At 52.3% G+C, this 20838-nt stretch overlaps 1 pseudogene; it reads right to left on the bottom strand.

Moving 5' to 3' along the window:
• Positions 1 to 20838, bottom strand: part of LOC135292520 (zinc finger protein 420-like) — a 228633-nt pseudogene that overhangs the window by 60517 nt on the left and 147278 nt on the right.

The raw sequence follows: 20838 nt of genomic DNA, 5'->3' as shown, positions 1-20838 counted from the left end.
GCCCAGGCTGGCTCTTTCCCCCTCAGATCCCCGCCATCTGCGTTTGCAGCCCCTCCTCGTGTGGCATCTCCGGGGCTTTTCCTCCCCGTTGGGTTCCTGCACCGTGGAGCCGCTCAAAACGGCCTCTGCCACGAGGTTCTGCTGTGCTGGGCTGGGAGATGGAGCAGGAGAGAGAGGCAAAGGGGCACTGACTTCCTCCTCACCTGACTCCATGTCCAGGGACATCTTCCTCTTCCTCACTACCTCACAAGAAGTGACAATGGGAAATCCTGGTTTGGGGAAAACAAGGGATGAGCATGTTGAGTTTGAAGGTCTTTCTGCCCAAGTCAATCTCTACAAGTCACCAGCGACCTAGGCTGCAGAAAACCTCCCAAACACCAAGATTCAGTGCTGAAAAACCCTCCCCAGGAGTTCCCCACCCCTGCTCCCTCCCCTCTGCTCTTTGGGAGTTCCCCCTGTCCCAGCTGCTGGGGTCATGCTTGCATTGGGGGTCCCCCTTCTCCTCGGTGCCCGCCCTCCCCAGCCTGCTGGCAGTCCCAGCAATCCCAAAACCTGCCCCCTCTTCGCTCCCGATTCAGGGCTGCCAGGGCTTTTTGGGCTCCCTTTTGGGCTCCCTTCTCCCCTCATGCTCTGCTCTGGGCTGCAGGGGCTCCAAGGAGTCCCCCCTGCCCCTCTCCAGCCTCTGCAGGCTCCCGCCCATGGCGGCGCTCCCCCCTCTCTGGGCTCCCCACTTTGGGCTCCTGGGGGACACAGGGCTCTGCTCCTCCAGGCTGCCTCTGCCGCCAGCCGCCACCGTCACCCCCCGATGTCCCCACGAGGGGCCTTTTCCGCTCAGCCTTGCACTTCTTTATTCTCCAAACATCCCCCCAAAAAATTTCAGCCCAGAGATCCCCCGGGATATCTGGGCCGAGCTCCCCCTCCCCGCTCACCTGCGCCATGGGGGCGATGATCCCACAGGTGGGGGCTGCGAATGCACGGAGGGCTCGACCGCGTGCTTCCTGCTGCTCAGCCTTGATCCGCCTCTGTCCCTCCTCTTCCTCTTCCTGCCCCTTCTCCTATTCCATCCCCCGCCTCCTCCTAATCCTTCTCCTCCCTAACCACACCTCCTTCTCCTTCTGTGGCTGCTCTCTCTCCGCCTTCCCCCTCCTCCTCCATCTCCCCCCCCACCCTCCCGCCTCCTCCTCCTTCATCCCTCCCCTTCCCTCCCTCCTCCTCCTCCCCCAGCAGCAGCGACCCCCTCGCTGCCCCGTTCCCGGAGCCCTCGCAGCCCGCGGCAGGAGCGGGGCTGGAGCCGGCACAGCTCGGCACGGGCAGCGCGGGGCTCTCGGCTGCTCCCGGCCGCTGCGGAGAAGGGGGGAAGCCGGCCCGGGCAAAAGGAGAGGCAAACTGCGACAACTGGGGGCCCCACATCCAAACTGGGCCCTGCTGGGGAGCCTGCCTGGGCACTGCCAGCCCTTGGGGCTCCTCTCGGCACAGCCGGGAGGGGGGAACGCACAGAGGGCTGCGGGATCCCAGCGCTGGCAGCACTGCCAGGGACTGGGCTCTGCTGGCATCATACTGGGAGTGACTGGGACTCTACTGGGTTTGTACTGATATCATTCTGGAATCACACTTGGACTGTACTGGGTTTGTACTGATATCATTCTGGGATCATACTGGGGGTGAGCAGGAGCCTGCAGAGGCAATTGAGACCATGGTAGGGGCAAATGGGATCTACTGGGAGTGACTGGCATTATGCTGGGGGTGACTGGGAGCAACTGGGATCATGACAGGAGCAACTGGGAGTGGCTGGCTGTGTGCTGGGAGGGATTGGAAACAACTGGGCTTATACTGAGATCAACTGGGATCATGCTGGAGGTGACTGGGATCATCCTGGCAGTGAGTGCCACTGCACTGAGGCTGACTGGGAGTGCTTGGCAGCAAATGGGATCATACTGGGGAATAATGGGAGGGACTGGCAACATGCTGGAGGGACCTGGCATACACTGGGAGATACTGGGAGTGACTGGAACAAAAGGGAGGATGAAAGAGAGCAAGTGGAACCATGTGGAGCACAACTGGTTCATACTGGCAGGGACTGGGAGCACACTGGGCTCATCTCTGGATCATACTGGGAGGGACTGGACTAATACTGGGAGAATCTGAGAGTGACTGGGAACACACCCTGCACATCATCCCCCATAATGGCCTGACTGGGAGCAACTGGGATTATACTGGGACCACACTGGGAGGGCTGGCATGTGACTGGGATCCAACTGGAGCTTACTGGGATCATATTGGGGTTGAAAGGGAGTGACTGGGATCACACTTTGGGCTACTGGGAGCACCTGAGAGAAACTGGGATCATGCTGCAAGCAAACTGGAGGAACTGGGCAGGACTGGATGCATGCTGGAGGCAGCTGGGATATTCTGGGCATGACTGGGGGATCACACTGGGAGAACTGACACCTTCCTGGGGCCACTGGCGGCGCATGGAAATGACTGCAGACATGCTGGGAAATGTTGGGGGGTTTTGTGGATTTTGGGGGTTTGTATTTTGGGGGTTTTATTGGCACTTTGGGGGGGGGGTTCTTCTTCTGGGGATGTTTGGGGATTTATTGATTTTTTTTTTTTTTGGTATTTTGGGAGGTTTTGCTAGGATTTTCCTGGGTTTTTTGGGGATTCTCAGAAATTCTGGGAGTTTCATTGGGATTTCTAGGAGATTTTGCGGCATTTCACTGGAATTGTGGGGATTTTAGTGGGATTCATTGGGGATTTGAGGTTTTTTTGAGAGTTTTGGTAGGCTTTTTGGGGTTTTGTGGGTTTTTTTGGTTGTTGTCATGATTTCTTTGGGTCTTCGGGTGAGGTTCTGTGGGATTTTTATGGTTTTGGGACATTTTTGGGGAGGTTAGCAGGGTTTCATCGGGATTTTGAGCGTTATTAGGATTTCAAAAGACTTTGTGGGCTTTTATTCTGATTCTAGGGTGTTCTAATGGGATTTTGTGAGATTTATTTCAGATTTCATGAGTTTTATTGGGACTTTTGGGGCTTTTAAGGAGATTTTGATGCCTCTCAGCCCTTCTGCAAACCCTTGGACAACCCCAAAGGCCCCAGACCCCCAAATCCCCCACAAATTCCACTAAAAATCCTAAATTCCTCAAGAAATTACAATAGGATCCTCCAAAACCCCAGAGAATCCCACAAAATCCCAGTGAAACTCACCAAAACTAAAAAAAACACTCCCCAAAATTTCACTAAACCCCCTGAAAAACCAACCCCCTCAAGCCCAATAAAATCCCCCAAAATCCAAAACTCCCCAAATCCACAAAACCCCCAAAATCCCATAACCCCCCCTGAAATACAAGGTTTTGGCTTTGGTTTGGTTTCTCTCCAAGACCTCTATAATTCCCCCTGAACTTCCATCAAATACCCAATAAAGCCCTAAAAAAGCCCCAAGATAATCCCCAAAACCCTCCCAAAATTGCATTAAAATGCCCCAAATCCCAAAATTCCCCCCAAAAATGCCCCCCAGAACCCCCCAGACTCTCTGGGGCCGTCCTGGATCAGGGGCACCGGCCGGTGGAACAGGAGCCACCTCAGGGGCCCTCGGAGCTCTGTGGGGAGGGGGCACCATGGGAGACCCCCAGAAACAGGAGGGGGGGGTGGAACCCCTGTTGTGCCCCCTCGCCCCGAAACCCCCAGACCCCGGTTCAGGGGGGGCCTGGGACCCCCCAGGACCCCCAAATCTCCTCCGGGACCCCTCTGGGAGCCCCAAACCCCCCCAAGGTTGGCCCAGGATCACCCTGGACCCCCAAAACCTTCACGGGACCCTCAGACTCCCCAGTTCCCCACAAAACTGATCCCAGATCCACCTGAGACCCCCTCAAATCCATCAGACTGCCCCAAATCCCCCTCAATCCCCCCCAAACCCTGGGAAATCCCCTCACACTCCGCTAAAGCCCCCCAGATGCACCTCAGAAGCCCCCAGAGCTCCACAGCTCCTCTCACAATCCCCCAAAACACCCTCAGACCCTCCCAATTCCCCTCAGATCCCCCTAAACCCACCTGAGAACGCTCCAGACCCTCTCAAGCTGCCCCCAAAGATCCCTAAAGCCCCCTCAGACCCACCAAAGCCCCCTCAGACCCCCTCATTATCCCCAAACCCACCGCACACCCCCTATTTCCCGTCAATCTCCCCAAAATCCCCAATTTCTCCTCAGACCGCCCCAAACCCCCCCAGTTTCCCCTCAGCGCCCTCCTCAGCCGCGCGCGCCTCTGAATCTCCCGCCTCCGCCGCGTGCACGGGCTCCCCAGCCAATAGCGGCGCGCCCCGCCCCGAACCAACCAATGAGGGCGCGGCTCCCCTCAGCAGCGCCCGCCTCCCCGCGCCGCTGCAGCCAATCAGAGGCGAGCCGCAGCGGCGGTGGCGGTGCCAGGCGCTGCAGAGAGCGGGGGCGGCGCTGGGAGCGGCCGGAGCGCTCCGGGAGCTGCTGAGGCGGCCGGGACAGGGCCGGGAGCGGCTGAGAGGGGATCGGGGGGGTCTGGGGAGGGTTCCGGGGGGGCTTTGGGGAGGGTTCCGGGGGTGGGGCGGGGTCTGGGGAGGGGTCTTGGCTGGGGGATCGTGAGGGGTCAGGGAGGGTCTGGGGAGGGGTCCTGGGGCACTGTGGGGGGATCTGGGGGTGGGGAGGGGTTCTGAGAGGGGTCTCGAGGGGGGTCCTGGGGGTGCTGGGGGGACTTTGGGGTTCCAGGGTGGTCCTGGGCCAACCTTGGGGGCTTTTCAGGGGGATTTGGGGTTCCCAGAGGAGATTTGGGAATCCTGGGGGTTCCCTGGCCCCCCCCTCCCGTTTTTGGGGATCTCCCATGGTGCCCCCTCCCCACAGAGCTCCGAGGGCCCCTGAGGTGGCTCCTGTTCCACCGGCCGGTGCCCCTGATGCAGGACGGCCCTAGAGAGTCTGGGGGGATCTGGGGGGATTTTGGGGGGAATTTTGGGATTTGGGGCATTTTGGGGCAATTTTAATGCAATTTTGGGAGTGTTTTGGGGATTATCTTGGGGCTTTTTAGGGCTTTATTGGGTATTTGATGGAAGTTCAGGGGGAATTATAGAGGTTTTGGAGAGAATTATTGTGTTTCAGGGGGGGTCATGGGATTTTGGGGGTTTTGTAGATTTGGGGAGTTTTGGATTTTGGGGGATTTTATTGGGGTTGGGGGGGTTGATTTTTGAGGGGGTTTAGTGAAATTTTGGGGAGGTTTTTGAGTTTTGGTGGGTTTCACTGGGATTTTGTGGGATTCTCTGGGGTTTTGGAGGATCCTGTTGTAATTTCTTGGAAATTTTGGGATTTTTAGTGGAATTTGTGGGGGATTTGGGCGTCTGGGGTCTTTGGGGTTGTCCCAGGGTTTGCGGAAGGGCTGAGAGGCATCAAAATAAAACCCCCAGAATTTATGAAAATCGCAAAAACTGCCAACAAAATACCAGTAAAACCTTCCAAAATACAAAAAAAAACCCAAAATTTTCAATAAAACCCCAATCCCCTCAAAAAAACACCTCTCCAAAAGCGCCAATAAAACCCCCAAAATCCAAACACCCCCAAAATCCACAAAACACCCCAAGGTTTCCAAACTTGTTCCAGCATGTCTGCAGTCATTTCCATGCGCCGCCAGTGGCCCCAGGAAGGTGTCAGTTCTCCCAGTGTGATCCCCCAGTCATGCCCAGAATATCCCAGCTGCCTCCAGCATGCATCCAGTCCTGCCCAGTTCCTCCAGTTTGCTTGCAGCATGATCCCAGTTTCTCTCAGGTGCTCCCAGTAGCCCAAAGTGTGATCCCAGTCACTCCCTTTCAACCCCAATATGATCCCAGTAAGCTCCAGTTGGATCCCAGTCACATGCCAGCCCTCCCAGTGTGGTCCCAGTATAATCCCAGTTGCTCCCAGTCAGGCCCAGTATGGGGGATGATGTGCAGGGTGTGTTCCCAGTCGCTCTCAGATTCTCCCAGTATTAGTCCAGTCCCTCCCAGTATGATCCAGAGATGAGCCCAGTGTGCTCCCAGTCCCTGCCAGTATGAACCAGATGTGCTCCACATGGTTCCAGTTGCTCTCTTTCATCCTCCCTTTTGTTCCAGTCACTCCCAGTTCCTTCCAGTATGATCCCATTTGCTGCCAAGCACTCCCAGTCAGCCTGAGTGCAGTGGCACTCACTGCCAGGATGATCCCAGTCACCTCCAGCGTGATCCCAGTTGATCCCAGTATAAGCCCAGTTTGTTCCAGTGACCACCAGCATGTTCCCAGTCACTCCCAGTTCCTCCCAGTTGGGTTTTTTGGGGGGATGTTTGGAGAATGAAGAAGTGCAAGGCTGAGCGGAAAAGGCCCCTTGGGGGGACATCGGGGGGTGGTGGTGGCGGCTGGCGGCAGAGGCAGCCTGGAGGAGCAGAGCCCTGTGTCCCCCAGGAGCCCAAAGTGGGGAGCCCAGAGAGGGGGGAGCGCCGCCATTGGCGGGAGCCTGCAGAGGCTGGAGAGGGGCAGGGGGGACTCCTTGGAGCCCCTGCAGCCCAGAGCAGAGAATGAGGGGAGAAGGGAGCCCAAAAAGCCCCGGCAGCCCTGAATGGGGAGCGAAGAGGGGGCAGCTTTTGGGATTGCTGGGACTGCCAGCAGGCTGGGGAGGGCGGGCACTGAGGAGAAGGGGGACCCCCAATGCAAGCGTGACCCCAGCACCTGGGACAGGGGAGTCCCGGAACACCAGAGGGGAGGGAGCAGGGGTGGGGAACTCCTGGGGAGGGTTTTTCCGGGCTGACTCGTGGTGTTTGGGAGGTTTTTCTGGAGCCTAGGTCGCTGGTGACTTGTTGAGAGTGACTTGGGCAGAGGGACCTTCAAACTCAATGTGCTCATCCTTTGTTTTCCTCAAACCAGGATTTCCATTGCCAACCCCCATTGAGGCTGTGAGGAAAATGCCCCAGAACATGCAAGCAGGTGAGGAGGAAGTCAGTGCCCCTTTCCCCTCTCTCCTGCTCCATCTCCCAGCCCAGCACAGCCCCGGCTGCAGGACAGCCTGGGGGCATCTCCTTGCCCTTGCCTGTGGCCCGGAGGCAAATGCCATCCTCTCCTTGTCCTTCCTCCCCCAGAGCAGGAGCTGAGGATGGAGAGCAGGGAGGACAAATCCCCGCGGCAGAACCTCGTGGCAGAGGCCGTTTTGAGCGGCTCCACGGCGCAGGAACCCAACGGGGAGGAAAAGCCCTGGAGATGCCGCACGAGGAGGGGCTGCAAACGCAGCCCAGGTTGCTCTGAGGAGTAAAGATCCACCCTGTGCTAGGAAGGTGGACAGAGCTTCAGCCAGAGCTTGGAGCTGGTGGTCCATGAGGAGGTTCCTGATGGGGAGAAGCCTCACAGGTGCTTGGAGTGTGGGAAGAGCTTCTGGTGGATCACCAGCCTGATCGTGCACCAGAGGAGCCACACTGGGGAACGGCCCTACGAGTGTGGGGAGTGTGGGAAAGGCTTCAGGTGCAGCTCTGAGCTCATCACTCACTAACACATCCATACCGGGGAGAGGCCCTATGACTGTCCCGAGTGTCAGAAGAGGTTTCAGACCAGCTCCAGTCTCCTCCAGCATCGATGGATTCACACAGAGGAGAGGCCCTTCCGCTGCCCGGACTGCAGGAAGGACTTCAACTGCAACTCAAACTTCGCCAGGCACCGGTGCATCCACAGTGGGGAGAGGCCCTACGAGTGTCCCCAGTGTGGGAAGAGCTTTACCCACAGCTCTAACTTGACCAAACACCAACAGAGTCACCAGTAAGGGAAGTCCTGCAAGTGCCCTGAGTGTGGGAAGAGCCTCGTGTGCTGCTCCAGCTTCATCCCCCATTGGAGAACCCGCATTGGGAAGAGACTTGCTGATCCATGTTCCCTGTGATCCATGGTGGGAAGACACTTGTCACTTTTCCTGCCCCTGCTAATGACCTGATGTGGGATTGAAGAACAAGAGGGTCTGGCCAGAGCCGTGTCATTACACTCACTCCCACCTCAGGTCATTGCCAGGGGCAGGAAAGGGACTCTCTCTCTCTCCCTGAGGAGAAAGGTGTCCTTTTTCCAGGCAGGAGGAAATACGTGGCCAGGAAGAGCCACTCAGTGGTGATGTTGTAGTTTTCCCTGTAAATAGTTTTTCTTATCCCTTCTGTTATCAATATTGCTTTTTTTCCTTTTTGTTCCATATCTCATTGCTGTTCCCAGTAAATTGTTCTTATCCCAGCCTGGGATCTTTGCCTTTTTTTCTTTCCATGGGAGGCGGGAGGGCAGCGAGCAGCAGCACGGTTTTAGCGGGAGCAGGAAATTGGGGAATCCCATTCCTGAACCCCGGCCCGTGGAAACCGAGCATCCCAGATGGTCCCAGCCCTGGTGGCCATGGCAACAGCCTTGGGAGCGGGTCCCTGGCTGGGGCTGTGGGAACCTCTTCCCTCTGGTGCCCAGGGACAGGACTGGAGGGAACGGCTGCAGCTGAGTCGGGGCAGGCTCAGGCTGGATCTCAGGAAAAGGTTTTTCCCCAGAGGCTGCTGGGGCACTGCCCAGGCTCCCCAGGGAAGGCTCCCAGCTCCAGGGCTCTCTGAGCTCCAGCAGCGTTTGGACAGCGCTGCCAGGCCCAGGCTGGCATTGTTGGGGTGTCCCGTGCAGGGCCAGCAGTTGGACTCCAGGATCCTGATGGGTCCCTCCCAGCTCAGCCAATTCTGTGGATCTGGGATCCCATGACCCTGGGGATGGGACTGCCAATGGTTGCCATGGCAACGGGCTCTGGCTGCAGGCCTGAGCTGGTGTCCATGGCACCCACCCCTGGCATGGGGTCTGCATGGAGCTGTCGAGGGACTGAGCATGGCAACAGGGGCTGGGGATGGTTGCCATGGAAACTGAGCACAGCAACAGGGGGCTGGGGATGGTTGCCATGGAAACTGACCATAGCAGCAGGGGGCTGGGGATGGTTGCTATGGAAACTGAGCACAGCAACAGGGGGCTGAGGATGGTTGCTCACTAAGGATCACATTTGTCACAGGCACTCAGAAGGATTCCATGGGGACTTTCCAAGAGTCTCCAGGCTGTTCAAGAGCTGGAATGTCACAGGCAGAGACAGGGGCTCCATGGACACCTCCCAGGGGTTTCTGGGGATGGTAAAGGGCCGTGTGATCAGAGCCAGTCACAGCCATTCCATGGTGACATCCCATGGCACCTGGGGCTGCAAAGGCACCGATCTGTCACAGGCACTGACGGGGGCTCCACGGTGACATCCCAGCAGTCCCCAGGCTGCCAAAGAGCCGGGATGTCCCAGACACTCCCAGGGGTTCCTGTCATGGGCACAGTGGCAGCTTCAGGCAAAAGCTTTATTTCTTTATTGGAGAAACTCCTGCAGATTCATGAGATGGAGAAATGACACCCAACAGCCACCATGGATCCTCAAACCCCTGCAGGGCCCCTCGACTTCCAAAATTTATTTTAGTACAGGAGAGTGGGAGTGGCTGGATCCAATCCCAGCCCCAGACTTTGTCAAAGGTGTAAAAGATTGGACAGGTAGAATTGAACCTTAATGCAATTTGTCCCACAGGATTATCGATGGAATTCTAGATAAATTTATATAAATACAGCTCTGATTGATTCTGATCATGATTTGACAGAATGGTTTGTTTACACCACAGATTAAATTTTTTAAAAGATAGTTATTTACTCCACAGTACAGGAGATATAACAATTATTAGAATATAGTGATCTAGGAAGCAATTTTGATGTCAACAGAGTCTTGCTGGAGTTGTTGGAGCCCATGGCAGTTCCTCCTGCTCCATCAGGAACTGCCTTTCCTGTGCCAGGAGCAGGGCAGGTCCCGCTGCAGGAAAAGCCCCAGGCCAGCCCCAGCACAGGGAAGGGCTCGGGCACAAGGGCAGAGTGCCATGCTGGCAGCTGTGCCAGGCAGAGCCTGAGGCACCAAAGGCACCTTGGCAGCAGCAGCTGCTTGCAGGGCATGGCCAGAAGCCTCCCTTGGCAGCCCGGCCTGGTGGCCAGCACTGCAGAGCTGCTGCCTCAGGGCTCATTTCTGCCTGGGCTCTGAAAAGCCACTTCTGCTCCAGGAGCCTGCCTGGGAAGCCATTGGCCCCAGCACCTTGGGGACAAGATATTTATGACAAAACTCTTCATGCCAGCAGAGACAAGGCAGGGGCAGAGGAAAGGGCAGAGCCAGGCCCAGGGGACAGGGCTGCCATGGTGATGGCTGTGAGGTCACTGCCCTGCAGCAGCCTGGCTGCCCTCAGCAGACATTCTGGCCAGAAGCGTAGTGAGGGCACCCAGCACATCAGAGAACCCACACAACAGGAATTCTGTTCTTGGGGAGGGGAAAGGGTTTCGCTATGTCAGGCTGCACAAAACTCCTGCTCTTGGACAATTCTCTGGAAAAACAGTTGCAGTTTTGGGCCACTCTCATCATTGTAAAATATTTCCTCCTTTTAACAAATGTAAATCCACCCTCATTCAGTTGAAAGATGTTGGCCCTCATCCTGTCACTGCAAGATTTGGGAGAAAATAACTTTGACCACTATTTTTCCATTTTCACAGACCTTGGAGAAGACTGAAAAATCTCCCAAGATGGGGTTTGGAGGCCTCATCACATAACCAGCAGGGAGAGGCTGATGGCTCTGGGCTCAGTGGTGTTGAGACTGAGGACAGAACAGGAGTAGTCCGGGAGGGAGTGAAGGATGGTATCAGAGAGGAGTTTTTCTTGTAAAAAGCAGCTAGAGAAAGAAATAATGGCACCAAGGGTGTGGAGTGCCCCTGCCCCATGAGGTAGGGATTCTACCCAGACAGACACCATTGGACGAGGGGTGTAATTGAAAGCAGATTCCACCCCTCCACCCTGTGGGGTGTGCCTCTGCAATCCCGGGAAAAGACACTCCACCCCATCTGGTCAGATAAGGAATGGCCCCAGAATGTTCTTCCTTTTCTGTACCCTCATTGGTTTAAATTCTACTGCAATGTCTCCAGCTTAGATTTTTTTTTGGTTGTCCTCCTTGATTCACCCATTTCCAGTCCCCTGCTCCTTCTGCTATTAGACCCTGGCCCTAAACTTCACCTCTAAACCCATGACCCCACCCCCTTAATTTCTTCTCTTGGTTCCCTGGCACAATAAAGGATCCTGGGTTTTGCTAAACAAGATCCATCCTGTTGCCTTCCTTTCCCTGTTGGTCATCGGTGCCTGCCTGAGGTCTGAGACTCTGGGCCCTGAGGGAATTGTTGCGCCCCTCACTGTGGTGGAACACAACACAGGGGCAGCTGGGGAGGCCCAGACTGGACATGAGGAGAAAGGAATTTCCCTGCCAGGGCAGGGCTGTGATGCAACACATCCCCCAGAAGAAGCCTGGAGCAGCCCAAGGCTTTGTGTTGCCGGCAGAGGCAGGCAGGAGGCAGAGCTGTCAGCAAAGGAAGGGGCCAGCCAGGTGGGGCAGCCAGGGGATGACAACAGCCTGCAGGGACAGAGGCACAGGTTTTATCAGCATCAGAAACACCTTTTCCTTGCTTGTCCCCAGCTGTCATCACTGCCTCCAGTGTTCTGCTGTACCTGGAACATGGGGATACTTTTTTGGTCCTGCTCCTCAAAAGGATTTATTTTAAGTATGAGAAACTTCAGTGTTTCACTCCCTTTTGAGTCTCTGAGAAGTTTTTTGAGCACATTCTGAGGCACTGAGTCTGATGCAAAGAGTACCAAAGCCCCAGAGGGTGATTAAAGTCCTGGTGCTGTGTCTGTGCTGCTGAGCTGTGCCGGGCTCCTGGCCCAGAGGCAGCTCCTGGCAAGGGCAGCGCTGCAGAGAGACAGCTCTGGCCAGGAGCAGCTCCTGGGCACAGCCCAGCAGGGCTGGGGCACTGCCAGGGCAGCTCAGGGACACCAGCAGGGCACAGCCAGAGCTGACAGGGCTCAGCACTGGCAGGGGCTGGGGGATGTCCCAGAGGGGGCTGTGTCACAGCGGCACCTCTGTGGCTGTGTCCTAGAGGCACAGAGCAGCTGTGATGTCAGCAAGGGGCTGTGTGACAGCACAGAGTGGGCTGTGTGAGGTCACAGGTTGGGCTATGACATCACAGTTTGTTGTGTGAGGTCACTGGGCAGCTCCAGCATCATAGAGGGGATTGTGTGACATCACAGAGCAGGCTGTGACATCATGGCATGGCAGTATGACATCATAGAGAAGATTGTGAGGTCAAAGTGTGTGCTGTGACATTACAGAGTGGCAGCATGACATCACAGAGAGGGTTTTGTGACATCACTGAGGGTGTTGTGACATCACAGAACTGTCTGTTATGTCACAGAGTGGGATGTGAGGCCATGGAGCAGAGTCGGCCATCATGGAGGGTGGCCCTCTGACATCAGAGAGTGGGTTGTGACAGCACCGGGTGATGGCGCAACATCATAGAGCCAGGTGTGACATCACAGAACAGACTGTGACATCACATGGTAACTTTGTGACATCACCAAATCTTCTGTGACATCACAGAGCAGCTTTATGATATCAGAAACTTATATCCCAGCACTGGCCCTGTGATATCGTGAAAGGGCTTTGTGACATCACAGAGCAGTTGTGTGTGTCATCACTGAGTTGCCTGTGACATCATAGATTAGGCTCTGTGACATCATAGACTGAACATCATAAAATGGAATCGGCCATCACAGGGTGACTGTGTGACATCACAGACGGGATGTGACATCACAGAATGGCTGTGTGACATGCCAGGGTAGGTTGTGTAATATCATAACATTAAACATGACATCATAATGTGGGCTGGGACATCACAAATGGGCTGTGTGACATCACAGGGGCTGTGTGAGGTCACTGGGGAGGTCACTCTGCCCCAGCCCCCCCTCACAGTTCCCCCAGAGCAGTCCAACACTGCTCGTGCACAGTGGGGTCCCCTGTCCCCCCGGGTTCCCCCGCCCCCGGCGCCGCAGCCTCCCCCAGAGGATGTTCCACGAGATCGACCCCAGAGCCTGACACAGGGACGGGGGGCTGGGGCTGTGGGGGGTAGGACAGGGGGACAGGGACCCCCAACAGTATCCCTGTGTCCCCCAGGGCCAGAGCCTGGGCCAGGGCTCCTTCACCCTGTTACGAATGAGGGCTTGAGAGTGCTGAGAAAATCCCCAGCAAGGGATCAGCAAAAGCCAGATTTAATATTAAGCAACATCACCACAAAGTTCCTTGGCAAGAGTCACTCTGCTCCTGACTGGACACTTCAGGCACAACAAGGAAACAAAGCAACTAAAAAACCAAACAAAATCCAGGCAATCAAACCAGAAGTGAACTGAGAACTGTTCCTGTATGTGATACAAGGACAAGGATATCCTTGCCTTGTGAGGGCAAGGATAAAAGGAATACGACCCAAAAGCTTACAGAGCTCAAACTTAAAAAGACTTAACTTATATCTTAACCTACTGATCCCTTCAACTTTACAATATAGGAAAAGAACAGAGCTTAATAGTATTTAACCTAACTTGTAACCCTTGACTTAGCAATTTAACAGAAGAATAACACTCAACAGTATTTAACTCAGCTTATTACTTATATTAAGCATAAGAACTTAGCATAAGAACAACTCCTAGCAGCATTTAACTTGGGTTATTCCTCATGACTTAACCTCACTTACAGACCTGACTGACTCAGCTATCCATGGCACTCCAACCCCTCAGAGAGCAGCATTTCTGCCACATCTCCCCAGCACAGGCACTCCTGTGTGCACACAGACACAAAGAGGCAGTGCAAGGCACCTCTGAGAAATTCCCCTGAGGGCAGGAAATGCTCCCTGTGGATGCTTTGGCATCTCCCCAGCGGGTGAAGGGTTGAGCCTGGAGGAGTGGGGGGATCGGCCCAGGCTCCCTCGTTTTTCAGGATCCCCGAGTGCAGCAAACGGGAGAGTTCCCGGCTGGGAGAGGCCCCACTCAGAGGGAGTCGCTGGCCCAGGAGAGCTCCAAGGGGCTCCTTTTGCAGCGCTGTTTGTAGGGCCCAAGAGAGGGGCTGCAGTCACAGCAATGGTTCATCCTGGCCGCACTTGGCATCAACAGCTTTCTTTGGCACTGTGAGAACAGGGATGTTGTGCCACTGAGGGAACAAAACCAGTTCCCAGGGCTGCTCCTACAGAAACCAGGAGCTGGTTGGGCACAGCAGTGCCTGGAGCAGACAGTGTTTGTGCTGAGCTGCAGAGGAGCTGAGCCCAGGGGCTGTTGGCCAAGGCCGAGGCCCAAGGAGCATTTCTGAGCTGGCAGGGCGGCCTGAGAAGGGGAGGGGGGAATGCAGCAGCACAGGGCCCATGGAAGCAAGGGACCATGGTGACACTGTGGGGCCCTGTGAGACCAAGGGACCATGGTGACACTGTGGGGCCCTGTGAGACCAAGGGGCCATTCTGACACTGTAGGGCCTCATGGAATCAATGGGCCAAGTTAATGCACTGAGAAGTGTTTTTTGTGAATTGAATATCTCTTGTTGGTATTTCTCCAGTGCATCCAACTCAAAGTACAGAAACAATTCTAATTACTTTTTAATGTCTTATTGAGACATTTAATTAATTTTTGGAGGGATGAGTGTCTGGGCTTGTCTGTCCTGCTTGGCATAGCCCAGGCAGGGCTTTCCCAGCCACATTCCACACTCCATTTCCCAGCTGGAGCCACTGGTGCCTCTGAGTTCTGCTGGCCCAGCCCCAGGGACGCTCTCCTTGTCTGCCCATTCCCCCATGGTCCATAGGCAGGGATGGCCTCAGTGGGGGCTTCTGACATCCTCAGAAACTTGCAGAGGCTCCTGCTGAATTTTACTGCTCCAGAGGCTGGAAGGGTATTCAAACTGAAGGTATCATATTTAAAAATACCATGAGAAAAGATTTTTAGGTCCTGTTTTGGTTTTTCTTCCTGTTAACACATGGATATGTGCAATTTCCAATTGACACTGAATCCAAGTACCTCCTCATGCAGTTTGAATAGATTTGAAAATCAAGACCCTTCATGGCTGACAATCAATCAGACTCTGTCCCTGCCCCCACCCCACCATTTCCACCATCCAAGCCCTGGCACTCAGAGCAGCCTCGTGCAAATCTGAGCTCCCTCCAGCCCAGGCTGCACCTGCAGCTTTCAGCTCCTTGGCTCCAACTCCCACCTGCTTTCCTTGGAGAAGGAGCTGCCCGAGACACAGAAGGATGTTCATTTCTTGTCAGCCAACAAAGCCAAGGGAAATCACAGCTCCATCCAATGCAAAAGTCATTCTTCTCCCTGGCTCTGCCCTGCCCCTGATCCCCGCAGCCTGTCCTGTTTCTTTCATCCCTCCAGTGCCAGGGACTTTCTGGGAAAAGGAAGCTGTGCTCTGGCTATGGAGGGAGGTCCAAGAGCAGCCACTGGAGTGGGAACCACAACTCATCAGGTTTGTGTCCTTTGAAGGATGAGGAACTGGTAAGACTCTGTCCTGGTTTAGGGCAAATTTGGAAGAAATCCTCCAAAAGGGCCCCCCCAGAAAGAAAACTCACATGGCCCCTCTCCCCAACTCTTTTGGGAAGAATTTCCTCGGAGAGAAGTGGAAAAACCTGTTTATTTAACAGGCAAAGGGCTCCCCAGCACAAAAAACAAACAATACCACAGGACAAAACTCATTTGTCGCTCTGAAGAGATGACAAATTCAGAAAGTCTCTCAGGTGGCTGGTCGCTCTGTTATCAGTCCCTCTGGCACTGGGAAAGGCTGCTGCCCAGAGTAGGCCCTGGCAGGCTACAAAGTGCGAGCTCTCGCTGTTCCCCCGGGTCCCAGTCTGGAGCAGGTTTGAACAGTTCCAAAAAAAGGGAACGAAAACCAGTGCAGGGAAAACTTCTCTGCCTCAGCTAGCAAAACTAACTAAAAAACAACAGAGCACCGTGTTCTGTCCCGTCCGTGCCCAGACACCACAGTGCAGGAGTGAGAGCAGGCTGATAACAAACTCCATGCTGCTTCTTCTCCCTGCCTTTGCTCTCAGAGTCAGGCTTGCAGGCACAGAATATAATATCCAGCATCAACAGAACACACAACTGGGGATAAAAGCATCATAACATCACCCTAGGACACTTATATGCTTATTCTAGGAAGACTAGTAATGTTTTACTGCAATGATTTGGCTAATCATCACATAAACAAATTTATATATTTTAAATATCTCTTGCTTGCAGGAGTCTGATGCAATTTTCTCTTTTCTGGTAAACCCATCTGTTGTATTTGCAGGGTTCTCAGACAAAGAAAGGACTGATGATTCTGACTCCATGTACTCAGAAGGCTAATTTATTATTTTATGATACTACATTATGTTAAAGAATGCTATACTAAATTATACCAAAGAATACAGAAAGGATGCAGACAGAAGGCTAAAAGAGAATAATGAAAAGTCATTACTCTCTCCAGAGCCTGGACACAGCTTGACCCTGACTGGCTATTGAGTCAAAACAATTCACATGAAACCAATGAAACAATCACCTGTTGGATAAACAATCTCCAACCACATTCCAAAGCAGCAAAACGGAGGAGAAGCAAATGAGATAATACTGTTTTCCTCTGAGGCTTCTCAGCTTCCCAGGAGAAGAATCCCGGGCAAAGGGATTTTTCCAGAACATATGTCTGTGACACCCATCTGTTTTAATCTTCTTGCAATCTTCAAAGCTGTTTGTTCTTGCCAAGGTGTCCTGTTATCAAATCTCTTATGCTAAAAATGGGCCAAAGTCCATCATCTGTCTTGTGTATCCTAATAGTAAAGATCTTCTGCAGCAATTCTGCCACTTCAAGAATTCTTTCAATTGCCAGATACTGGCTTTCTTTTTCACCACTTCTTATTTTTCTATAAATACTAAGCTGCTAATATATTACTTCACATGCTATTCTTCCATAGCAGCTTGATAGAATCCCAGGAGCTGATTCTCAAGAACAGCTTAGTTCCATCTTCCTAATTCAGCTGTTAATCAATAACAGATACAAACCACATTCTGGCAACTCTCTAGAGTAAAAGCTTATTAAAAATACACCTATCAGGATAACTTGATTCCCCACAGATCCTTAGAGGTAATAATACACAGGCTGTGATGCAGGCAAAGAAAGTGTGGCAATAGATCATCTTTTTCCACCATCTTATGTAAAACTTATTTATTAAGTGTTCATACAGTATGTCAGTTAGACACCAAAAGAGAAAATCTGCTTCAGCAGCAGCTGAAAACAAAGCTAGGATCTAAGTTGACACATTTCAAAATTTAATTTCTGGGCTTTAAAAGTCATTTGTCTCAATCCAGAACTCTATAAAGCAGTTTAGTCTCCTCTTGAAAAAATGAACATTCTCATTAGATCACATTTTCCAGTGATGCAGCTTCTGTTAGACAGCAAGAGGAAACATACAGGCAGGCACATTCCTTGCTCCTCTCTTCTCATCTCAATAAATTTGTCACCATTAGGATCAATCATGAGAAGCTGCTAGAACACAAAATTCTCTTCCAATTACATACATAAAAGGATTTTTAATTTCTTCTTCCCAAGTCAATTTCTAAGGCTTTGATAAAGATTGGCATTATGGTCTTTTCTATTCCAGATAGACAATGTTTTATTAGACTAATTCAAGTCAAGACTTCACTTTCAACTTTAACATGTCAGAATGTCACCATGCAAACCAAACCAAAAGGCAGATTCTGGCCGGAGCACTGGTTTGAACCTGCTTCAGGCTGGAGTCAGCTGACCGAGTTCTTCTGGAGTGTCTTTTGAGTGTCTTGCATGTAAGCCATGCAAGAGCAAGTCAAAGGCAGGCATCATAGAAATAGACACTAAATACATAAGGGTAACATATTTGATTTAAAAAACTGTGCTTTTCTAAGCTGAAAATCTTTTTGCTGAGCTGGACACTGCACTGTATGACTGACATGAGGCTTTGGTCTCAGATTATGCATGAACAATCCAGAAACTCCAGACTTCTTCATGAATTTGTATCTTATGTATTTTGTCCTTGCTTACACAGGCTAGAAAATGAAGGAAAACACGCACGATGATTAAGAAAACACAGTGCAATTTAGGAAACATTCAAGAAAATCATGGTGAAATCACCTATATGTTATATCCAGAGATGATCCAAACAATTGCTGCTGAAGAATTTGTACCATTAACTTTATTACAAATTTTCAAAGGCAGGTGGAGTTGCTCTTCCTGCTCAAATAATTTAACAGGATTCTTGTTATTAGCAATTAAATTGTTATTTGATTCCACCCCCAATATGATTTAGAGATTCATTAGAGCTCTAAGACTCTTGAATACGGTGTGCTTTGTGGATAAAAAGACCAGAGAACAGTTAACAATTCTAGGGAATTATGTCTATCATGTAGATTGGTCAGGGCAATATGTGAGCTCCTATGAAACCCTTTTACAAAATGTTATCGTTTATCATACTTAATTTGAAAGGATTCCCTGTCTTTATCAGGTGTTAATGTCAGAGAATCACAGAACCAACTGGGTTGTAAGAGATCTCTGAGATCATTCCATCAAGCTTTGGCCCAAACACCACCTTGTCAACCAGAGCAGAGCACCAAGTGTCATGTCCAGCTGGTCCTTGAACACCATCCCAGATGGCGGCTCCACCACCTCCCTGGGCAGTGCCTTCCAATGTTTAAGAATCCTTTCTGTGAAGAAATTCCTCCTGATGTCCAACTTAACCTCCCTGGTGCAGCTTAAGCCTGTGTCCTCTTGTCCTGTCACTGGTTGTCTGTGCGGAGAGCCCAATCCCCATCTCACTACAGCCTCCTGTCAGGGTGGTGCAGAGAGTGACAACGTTCCCCCTGGGCCTCCTTTGCTCAAGACTGAGCCCTCCCCAGCTGCCCTGCTTCTCTCAGCCATTTCTCATCAGACTTATTCTCTAGACCTTTAATCAACTTCCTTTCTCTTCTCTGGACTTGCTCCAGCACCTCAGTGTCCTTCTTTGGATGATGCCAAGCTGGGTCAGAGGTCAAGCACTCCCCAAGAAGGTGCAGCCTCTGTGTGTTTGTCTGTTTCTCACCCTCCCTGCTGCTCTGGGATAACGCAGCACATCTGGATTCCTTGCATCCAACCCCATCTGATGTGCCACATCTGGGTTCCTTGCATACAATCACTATCTAACAGGCTGTGTCTGGCTTCCCAGCATGTGATTCCTAGATAACAAGTCACTACATGCGATTCTTGGATAACATGTCATATCTGGATTCCTTACATTCAATACATTCAATTCCTGGACAATATTGCACATATATTCTCTGGCCAAGGATGGGGCTGGAACAAGAATTTCCCCTTACACTTTAAAGGCTTTTTTTTTTTTTTTTTTGTTTTGTTTGGTTTTGTTTTGTTTTGTTTTGTTTTCTGGAGAAAATGAAGCTTTGACCTGAATTCCTGGCTGCCGCACAACATCTGTCTTCTACCTCGGCTTTGGCTGCTCTTGGCTGGGAGCCTGGCTGGAAAACAAAGATCCCATCTCCCCCCACCCCCTGGGCATTGGGACTGCTGGCCATGGCCATGCTGCCCCTCGCCAATCAGTGCTTACAATAATATTTTTCAGCGGATCTGCTGGAGGACAGGAAGGCTGCAGAGGGTCCTGCACAGGCTGGATCCATGGGCTGAGACCACTGGCATGAGGTTAAACAGGACCAAGGGCCAGGTCGTACACTTTGGCCACACTAACCCTCTGCAGCTCCCAGCTGTGGAAAGTGGTTGGGAAGCTGAATGACAACAGAACCTGAGCCCAGGTGGGTGCCCAGGTGGGTGCCCAGGTGGGCAAGAAGGCCAATAGCTTTGGGCCTGTATCAGCAATAGTGTAGCCCTGAGGACCAGGGCAGCAAGAGCCTGAATGAGCGATGCGGGACTCCAGGCGGCTCTTCAAAATGCAGTTTATTGTATCCAAGATGTTTCAGCAGGCCAGGGTTGTGGGTGACAGAGCCTGCGCCTACAGCTGTCAGCTCCAGCTCCAAGCCTGGAGTCCCTTGAATTTTGGTTACAATGCATAATAAAATTTTCTTTGCTGAGTATCCTCACACAGAAGAACCAATCTATACCTTAATTTTTACCTATAGCTTATCATAACTACTATAATTATCATATTCATGTAACAATACTTCAATCACTAAAAGTTAGTACATTACAATTGAAGCACGAAATTGTTTTTCAGTTTCCTTGCAGTAGAAAATTCTGAGACCTTTTTTCTACTTGCAACATCAGCAGTTGTGTTTGCCTGTGGAATCTTTTTGCTTGGTAAAAACATCTTCTTGTCTGAGGTGGGTTTATCCTTTGCTCTAAGCCATAAAAACACGCTCTAACTAATGTCTCCATCTCTCTGGGAGCCCCCCAGGAACCCCGGCCAGCCCCGGGTCGGCAGACAGCGCCGGGCAGCCCCGACAAGGCTGAGAGCAGGGGGACACTCTCCTGTGCCCCGAGGGTACCGAGGGCAGCTAGGCTAGTCACCTTTGCAGCAGAAGAGACGCTGGAGACATGGGTGGAGCATGAAAGGACCGACTCTTAGCAGGGGTTAATCCAAGGTTTTGTTCGGAGCTCCTGGGAGCTCCCCACCTCAGGGGGCCCCTGCCCAGAGTACCTGGGAGAGGTGCCAAGATTACATTTTAAAGGGAGGTGTGAACCAAAAAATAGATAAGTTTGCTGATCAATAAAGAACTTTCAGGGGTGAAAACTTAGGGAACGGACATTTGGGATAGCGTATGGGGGTAGCACTTGGGGGGCTGACCCCTGGCCTCTGACTAATCACTCCATGACCTGAACTGAAAGTTCTAGATAGAAAGGATGGGATGCTGACAGAGTGATTGACAGAGAGTCTGATTGACAGATTGACAGGGATTTGGGGATAATCTCAACAAAGGAGA

Source organism: Passer domesticus, unplaced genomic scaffold, assembly GCF_036417665.1.
Source record: "Passer domesticus isolate bPasDom1 unplaced genomic scaffold, bPasDom1.hap1 HAP1_SCAFFOLD_37, whole genome shotgun sequence".
Lineage (NCBI taxonomy): Eukaryota > Metazoa > Chordata > Aves > Passeriformes > Passeridae > Passer > Passer domesticus.
This window is presented reverse-complemented; position numbering and strand designations above follow the sequence as displayed.